The sequence below is a fragment of the Phyllobates terribilis genome, unplaced genomic scaffold (genome assembly GCF_046119375.1).
Source record: "Phyllobates terribilis strain yellow unplaced genomic scaffold, ASM4611937v1 Scaffold_423__1_contigs__length_1607193, whole genome shotgun sequence".
NCBI classification, from domain to species: Eukaryota; Metazoa; Chordata; class Amphibia; order Anura; family Dendrobatidae; genus Phyllobates; species Phyllobates terribilis.
In genome coordinates, this window is record NW_027363183.1 from 986,981 (window position 1) to 995,278 (window position 8,298).

Consider the following 8,298-nt stretch of genomic DNA (forward strand, 5'->3'; position numbering starts at 1 on the left):
TTGAAAATTTCACTTTTTGTGAAAATATCCACTAAATGAGAGAATAATATGTGTGAGGTACCCAAGGAGAGTTCCAAATGTGTTTGGGTAGAATATATATCCCACGGGGGTAAAATTGAAAAAAGTTGAAAAAATTTTTTTTGGGGACTTAGTCATTTTTCCGGCGTTTATCAGACTTTCAGATAGGGGAAATGTCAGTGAGCCTTTCCGATTTCAGTTCCAGAGCGATTCGCCCAATGAGTCCTTGATATTTAGTCGTTTTCAGCCAATTTTCTGGATTTTTGAAAATTTCACTTTTTTGTGAAAATATCCACTAAATGAGAGAATAATATGTGTGACGGTACCCAAGGAGAGTTCTAAATGTGTGTGGGTAGAATATATATCCCACGGGGATAAAATTGAAAAAGGTTGAAAAAAAAATGTTTTTGGAATTAGTGATTTTTCCGGCGTTCATCAGACTTTCAGATAGGGGAAATGTCAGTGAGCATTCCGATATCAGTTCCAGAGCGATTCGCCCAATGAGTCCTTGATATTTACTCGTTTTCAGCCAATTTTCTGGATTTTTGAAAATTTCACTTTTTTGTGAAAATATCCACTATATGAGGGAATAATATGTGTGAGGGTACCCCAGGAGAGTTCCAAATGTGTGTGGGTAGAATATATATCCCACGTGGGTAAAATTGAAAAAAGTTGAAAAATTTTTTTTTTTGGACTTAGTCATTTTTCCGGCGTTTATTAGACTTTCAGATAGGGGAAATGTCAGTGAGCATTCTGATTTCAGTTCCAGAGCGATTCGCCCAATGAGTCCTTGATATTTCGTCATTTTCAGCCAATTTTCAGGATTTTTGAAAATTTCACTTTTTTGTGAAAATATCCACTAAATGAGGGAATAATATGTGTGAGGGAACCCCAGGAGAGTTCCAAATGTGTGTGGGTAGAATATATATCCCACGGGGATGAAATTGAAAAAAGTTGAAAAAAAAATTTTTTTTCGACTTAGCAATTTTTCCGGCGTTTATCAGACTTTCAGATACGGGAAATGTCAGTGAGCGTTCCGATTTCAGTTCCAGAGCGATTCGCCCAATGAGTCCTGGATATTTAGTCGTTTTCAGCCAATTTTCTGGATTTTTAAAAATTTCACTCTTTTGTGAAAATATCCACTAAATGAGGGAATAATATGTGTGAGGGAACCCCAGGAGAGTTCCAAATGTGTGTGGGTAGAATATATATCCCACGGGGGTAAAATTGAAAAAAGTTGAAAAAAAATTTTTTTTGGACTTAGTCATTTTTCCGGCGTTTATCAGACTTTCAGATAGGGAAAATGTCAGTGAGCGTTCCGATTTCAGCTCCAGAGCGATTCGCCCAATGAGTCCTTGATATTTAGTCGTTTTCAGCCAATTTTCTGGATTTTCGAAAATTTCACTTTTTTTGTGAAAATATCCACTAAATGAGGGAATAATATGTGTGAGGGTACCCCAGGAGAGTTCCAAATGTGTGTGGGTAGAATATATATCCCACGGGGGTAAAATTGAAAAAAGTTGAAAAAAATTTTTTTTTGGACTTAGTCATTTTTCCGGCGTTTATCAGACTTTCATATAGGGGAAATGTCAGTGAGCATTCTGATTTCAGTTCCAGAGTGATTCGCCCAATGAGTCCTTGATATTTAGTCGTTTTCAGCCAATTTTCTGGATTTTTAAAAATTTCACTTTTTTGTGAAAATATCCACTAAATGAGGGAATAATATGTGTGAGGGTACCCCAGGAGAGTTCCAAATGTGTGTGGGTAGAATATATATCCCACGGGGATAAAATTGAAAAAGGTTGAAAAAAAAATTTTTTTTGGACTTAGTGATTTTTCCGGCGTTCATCAGACTTTCAGATAGGGGAAATGTCAGTGAGCATTCCGATATCAGTTCCAGAGCGATTCGCCCAATGAGTCCTTGATATTTACTCGTTTTCAGCCAATTTTCTGGATTTTTGAAAATTTCACTTTTTTGTGAAAATATCCACTAAATGAGGGAATAATATGTGTGAGGGTACCCCAAGAGAGTTCCAAATGTGAGTGGGTAGAATATATATCCCACGTGGGTAAAATTGAAAAAAGTTGAAAAAATTTTTTTTTTGGACTTAGTCATTTTTCCGGCGTTTATTAGACTTTCAGATAGGGGAAATGTCAGTGAGCATTCTGATTTCAGTTCCAGAGCGATTCGCCCAATGAGTCCTTGATATTTAGTCATTTTCAGCCAATTTTCAGGATTTTTGAAAATTTCACTTTTTTGTGAAAATATCCACTAAATGAGAGAATAATATGTGTAAGGGTACCCCAGGAGAGTTCCAAATGTGTGTGGGTAGAATATATATCCCACGGGGATAAAATTGAAAAAAGTTGAAAATTTTTTTTTTTTCGGACTTAGTAATTTTTCCGGTGTTTATCAGACTTTCAGATAGGGGAAATGTCAGTGAGTGTTCTGATTTCAGTTGCAGAGTGATTCGCCCAATGAGTCCTTGATATTTAGTCGTTTTCAGGTAATTTTCTGGATTTTTGAAAATTTCACTTTTTTGTGAAAATATCCACTAAATGAGAGAATAATATGTGTGAGGTACCCAAGGAGAGTTCCAAATGTGTTTGGGTAGAATATATATCCCACGGGGGTAAAATTGAAAAAAGTTGAAAAAATTTTTTTTGGGGACTTAGTCATTTTTCCGGCGTTTATCAGACTTTCAGATAGGGGAAATGTCAGTGAGCCTTTCCGATTTCAGTTCCAGAGCGATTCGCCCAATGAGTCCTTGATATTTAGTCGTTTTCAGCCAATTTTCTGGATTTTTGAAAATTTCACTTTTTTGTGAAAATATCCACTAAATGAGAGAATAATATGTGTGACGGTACCCAAGGAGAGTTCTAAATGTGTGTGGGTAGAATATATATCCCACGGGGATAAAATTGAAAAAGGTTGAAAAAAAAATGTTTTTGGAATTAGTGATTTTTCCGGCGTTCATCAGACTTTCAGATAGGGGAAATGTCAGTGAGCATTCCGATATCAGTTCCAGAGCGATTCGCCCAATGAGTCCTTGATATATACTCGTTTTCAGCCAATTTTCTGGATTTTTGAAAATTTCACTTTTTTGTGAAAATATCCACTATATGAGGGAATAATATGTGTGAGGGTACCCCAGGAGAGTTCCAAATGTGTGTGGGTAGAATATATATCCCACGTGGGTAAAATTGAAAAAAGTTGAAAAATTTTTTTTTTTGGACTTAGTCATTTTTCCGGCGTTTATTAGACTTTCAGATAGGGGAAATGTCAGTGAGCATTCTGATTTCAGTTCCAGAGCGATTCGCCCAATGAGTCCTTGATATTTCGTCATTTTCAGCCAATTTTCAGGATTTTTGAAAATTTCACTTTTTTGTGAAAATATCCACTAAATGAGGGAATAATATGTGTGAGGGAACCCCAGGAGAGTTCCAAATGTGTGTGGGTAGAATATATATCCCACGGGGATAAAATTGAAAAAAGTTGAAAAAAAATTTTTTTTTCGACTTAGCAATTTTTCCGGCGTTTATCAGACTTTCAGATACGGGAAATGTCAGTGAGCGTTCCGATTTCAGTTCCAGAGCAATTCGCCCAATGAGTCCTGGATATTTAGTCGTTTTCAGCCAATTTTCTGGATTTTTAAAAATTTCACTCTTTTGTGAAAATATCCACTAAATGAGGGAATAATATGTGTGAGGGAACCCCAGGAGAGTTCCAAATGTGTGTGGGTAGAATATATATCCCACGGGGGTAAAATTGAAAAAAGTTGAAAAAAAATTTTTTTTGGACTTAGTCATTTTTCCGGCGTTTATCAGACTTTCAGATAGGGAAAATGTCAGTGAGCGTTCCGATTTCAGCTCCAGAGCGATTCGCCCAATGAGTCCTTGATATTTAGTCGTTTTCAGCCAATTTTCTGGATTTTCGAAAATTTCACTTTTTTTGTGAAAATATCCACTAAATGAGGGAATAATATGTGTGAGGGTACCCCAGGAGAGTTCCAAATGTGTGTGGGTAGAATATATATCCCACGGGGGTAAAATTGAAAAAAGTTGAAAAAAATTTTTTTTTGGACTTAGTCATTTTTCCGGCGTTTATCAGACTTTCATATAGGGGAAATGTCAGTGAGCATTCTGATTTCAGTTCCAGAGTGATTCGCCCAATGAGTCCTTGATATTTAGTCGTTTTCAGCCAATTTTCTGGATTTTTAAAAATTTCACTTTTTTGTGAAAATATCCACTAAATGAGGGAATAATATGTGTGAGGGTACCCCAGGAGAGTTCCAAATGTGTGTGGGTAGAATATATATCCCACGGGGGTAAAATTGTAAAAAGTTGAAAAAAAAAATTTTTTGGACTTAGTCATTTTTCCGGCGTTTATCAGACTTTCAGATAGGGAAAATGTCAGTGAGCGTTCCGATTTCAGCTCCAGAGCGAATCGCCCAATGAGTCCTTGATATTTAGTCGTTTTCAGCCAATTTTCTGGATTTTTAAAAATTTCACTTTTTTGTGAAAATATCCACTAAATGAGGGAATAATATGTGTGAGGGTACCCCAGGAGAGTTCCAAATGTGTGTGGGTAGAATATATATCCCACGGGGGTAAAATTGAAAAAAGTTGAAAAAAATTTTTTTTTGGACTTAGTAATTTTTCCGGCATTTATCAGACTTTCAGATAGGGGAAATGTAAGTGAGTGTTCCGATTTCAGTTCCAGAGCGATTCGCCCAATGAGTCCTTGATATTTAGTCATTTTCAGCCAATTTTCTGGATTTTTAAAAATTTCAATTTTTTGTGAAAATATCCACTAAATGAGGGAATAATATGTGTGAGGGTTCCCCAGGAGAGTTCCAAATGTGTTTGGGTAGAATACATATCCCACGGGGGTAAAACTGAAAAAAGTTTAAAAATTTTTTTTTTTGTACTTAGTCATTTTTCCGGCGTTTATTCAGACTTTCAGATAGGGGAAATGTGAGTGAGCATTCCGATTTCAGTTCCAGAGCGATTCGCCCAATGAATCCTTAATATTTAGTCGTTTTCAGACAATTTTCTGGATTTTTGAAAATTTCACTTTTTTGTGAAAATATCCACTAAATGAGGGAATAATATGTGTGAGGTTACCCCAGGAGAGTTCCAAATGTGTGTGGGTAGAATATATATCCCACGGGGGTAAAATTGAAAAAAGTTGAAAAAAAAATTTTTTTGGACTGTCATTTTTCCGGCGTTCATCAGACTTTCAGATAGGGGAAATGTGAGTGAGCATTCCGATTTCAGTTCCAGAGCGATTCGCCCAATGAGTCCTTGATATTTAGTCGTTTTCAGGTAATTTTCTGGATTTTTGAAAATTTCACTTTTTTGTGAAAATATCCACTAAATGAGAGAATAATATGTGTGACGGTACCCAAGGAGAGTTCCAAATGTGTGTGGGTAGAATATATATCCCACAGGGGCAAAATTGAAAAAAGTTGAAAAAAAAATTTTTTTTGGACTTAGTGATTTTTCCGGCGTTCATCAGACTTTCAGATAGGGGAAATGTCAGTGAGCGTTCCGATTTCAGTTCCAGAGCAATTCGCCCAATGAGTCCTTGATATTTAGACGTTTTCAGCCAATTTTCAGGATTTTTGAAAATTTCACTTTTTTGTGAAAATATCCACTAAATGAGGGAATAATATGTATGAGGTTACCCCAGGAGAGTTCCAAATGTGTGTGGGTAGAATATATATCCCACGGGGATAAAATTGAAAAAAGTTGAAAAAAAATTTTTTTTTGGACTTAGTAATTTTTCTGTCGTTTATCAGACTTTCAGATAGGGGAAATGTCAGCGAGCATTCCGATTTCAGTTCCAGAGCGATTCGCCCAATGAGTCCTGGATATTTAGTCGTTTTCAGCCAATTTTCTGGATTTTTAAAAATTTCACTTTTTTGTGAAAATATCCACTAAATGAGGGAATAATATGTGTGAGGGAACCCCAGGAGAGTTCCAAATGTGTGTGGGTAGAATATATATCCCACGGGGATAAAATTGAAAAAAGTTGAAAAAAATTTTTTTTTTGGACTTAGTAATTTTTCCGGCATTTATCAGACTTTCAGATAGGGGAAATGTCAGTGAGTGTTCCGATTTCAGTTCCAGAGTGATTCGCCCAATGAGTCCTTGATATTTAGTCATTTTCAGCCAATTTTCTGGATTTTTAAAAATTTAAATTTTTTGTGAAAATATCCACTAAATGAGGGAATAATATGTGTGAGGGTTCCCCAGGAGAGTTCCAGATGTGTGTGGGTAGAATATATATCCCACGGGGGTAAAATTGAAAAAAGTTGAAAAAAAATTTTTTTTGGACTTAGTCATTTTTCCGGCTTTAATCAGACTTTCAGATAGGGAAAATGTCAGTGAGCGTTCCGATTTCAGTTCCAGAGCGATTCGCCCAATGAGTCCTTGATATTTAGTCGTTTTCAGCCAATTTTCTGGATTTTTGAAAATTTCACTTTTTTGTGAAAATATCCACTAAATGAGGGAATAATATGTGTGAGGGTACCCCAGGAGAGTTCCAAATGTGTGTGGGTAGAATATATATCCCACGGGGATAAAATTGAAAAAGGTTGAAAAAAAAATTTTTTTTGGACTTAGTGATTTTTCCGGCGTTCATCAGACTTTCAGATAGGGGAAATGTCAGTGAGCATTCCGATATCAGTTCCAGAGCGATTCGCCCAATGAGTCCTTGATATTTACTCGTTTTCAGCCAATTTTCTGGATTTTTGAAAATTTCACTTTTTTGTGAAAATATCCACTAAATGAGGGAATAATATGTGTGAGGGTACCCCAAGAGAGTTCCAAATGTGAGTGGGTAGAATATATATCCCACGTGGGTAAAATTGAAAAAAGTTGAAAAAATTTTTTTTTTGGACTTAGTCATTTTTCCGGCGTTTATTAGACTTTCAGATAGGGGAAATGTCAGTGAGCATTCTGATTTCAGTTCCAGAGCGATTCGCCCAATGAGTCCTTGATATTTAGTCATTTTCAGCCAATTTTCAGGATTTTTGAAAATTTCACTTTTTTGTGAAAATATCCACTAAATGAGAGAATAATATGTGTAAGGGTACCCCAGGAGAGTTCCAAATGTGTGTGGGTAGAATATATATCCCACGGGGATAAAATTGAAAAAAGTTGAAATTTTTTTTTTTTTCGGACTTAGTAATTTTTCCGGTGTTTATCAGACTTTCAGATAGGGGAAATGTCAGTGAGTGTTCTGATTTCAGTTGCAGAGTGATTCGCCCAATGAGTCCTTGATATTTAGTCGTTTTCAGGTAATTTTCTGGATTTTTGAAAATTTCACTTTTTTGTGAAAATATCCACTAAATGAGAGAATAATATGTGTGAGGTACCCAAGGAGAGTTCCAAATGTGTTTGGGTAGAATATATATCCCACGGGGGTAAAATTGAAAAAAGTTGAAAAAATTTTTTTTGGGGACTTAGTCATTTTTCCGGCGTTTATCAGACTTTCAGATAGGGGAAATGTCAGTGAGCCTTTCCGATTTCAGTTCCAGAGCGATTCGCCCAATGAGTCCTTGATATTTAGTCGTTTTCAGCCAATTTTCTGGATTTTTGAAAATTTCACTTTTTTGTGAAAATATCCACTAAATGAGAGAATAATATGTGTGACGGTACCCAAGGAGAGTTCTAAATGTGTGTGGGTAGAATATATATCCCACGGGGATAAAATTGAAAAAGGTTGAAAAAAAAATGTTTTTGGAATTAGTGATTTTTCCGGCGTTCATCAGACTTTCAGATAGGGGAAATGTCAGTGAGCATTCCGATATCAGTTCCAGAGCGATTCGCCCAATGAGTCCTTGATATATACTCGTTTTCAGCCAATTTTCTGGATTTTTGAAAATTTCACTTTTTTGTGAAAATATCCACTATATGAGGGAATAATATGTGTGAGGGTACCCCAGGAGAGTTCCAAATGTGTGTGGGTAGAATATATATCCCACGTGGGTAAAATTGAAAAAAGTTGAAAAATTTTTTTTTTTGGACTTAGTCATTTTTCCGGCGTTTATTAGACTTTCAGATAGGGGAAATGTCAGTGAGCATTCTGATTTCAGTTCCAGAGCGATTCGCCCAATGAGTCCTTGATATTTCGTCATTTTCAGCCAATTTTCAGGATTTTTGAAAATTTCACTTTTTTGTGAAAATATCCACTAAATGAGGGAATAATATGTGTGAGGGAACCCCAGGAGAGTTCCAAATGTGTGTGGGTAGAATATATATCCCACGGGG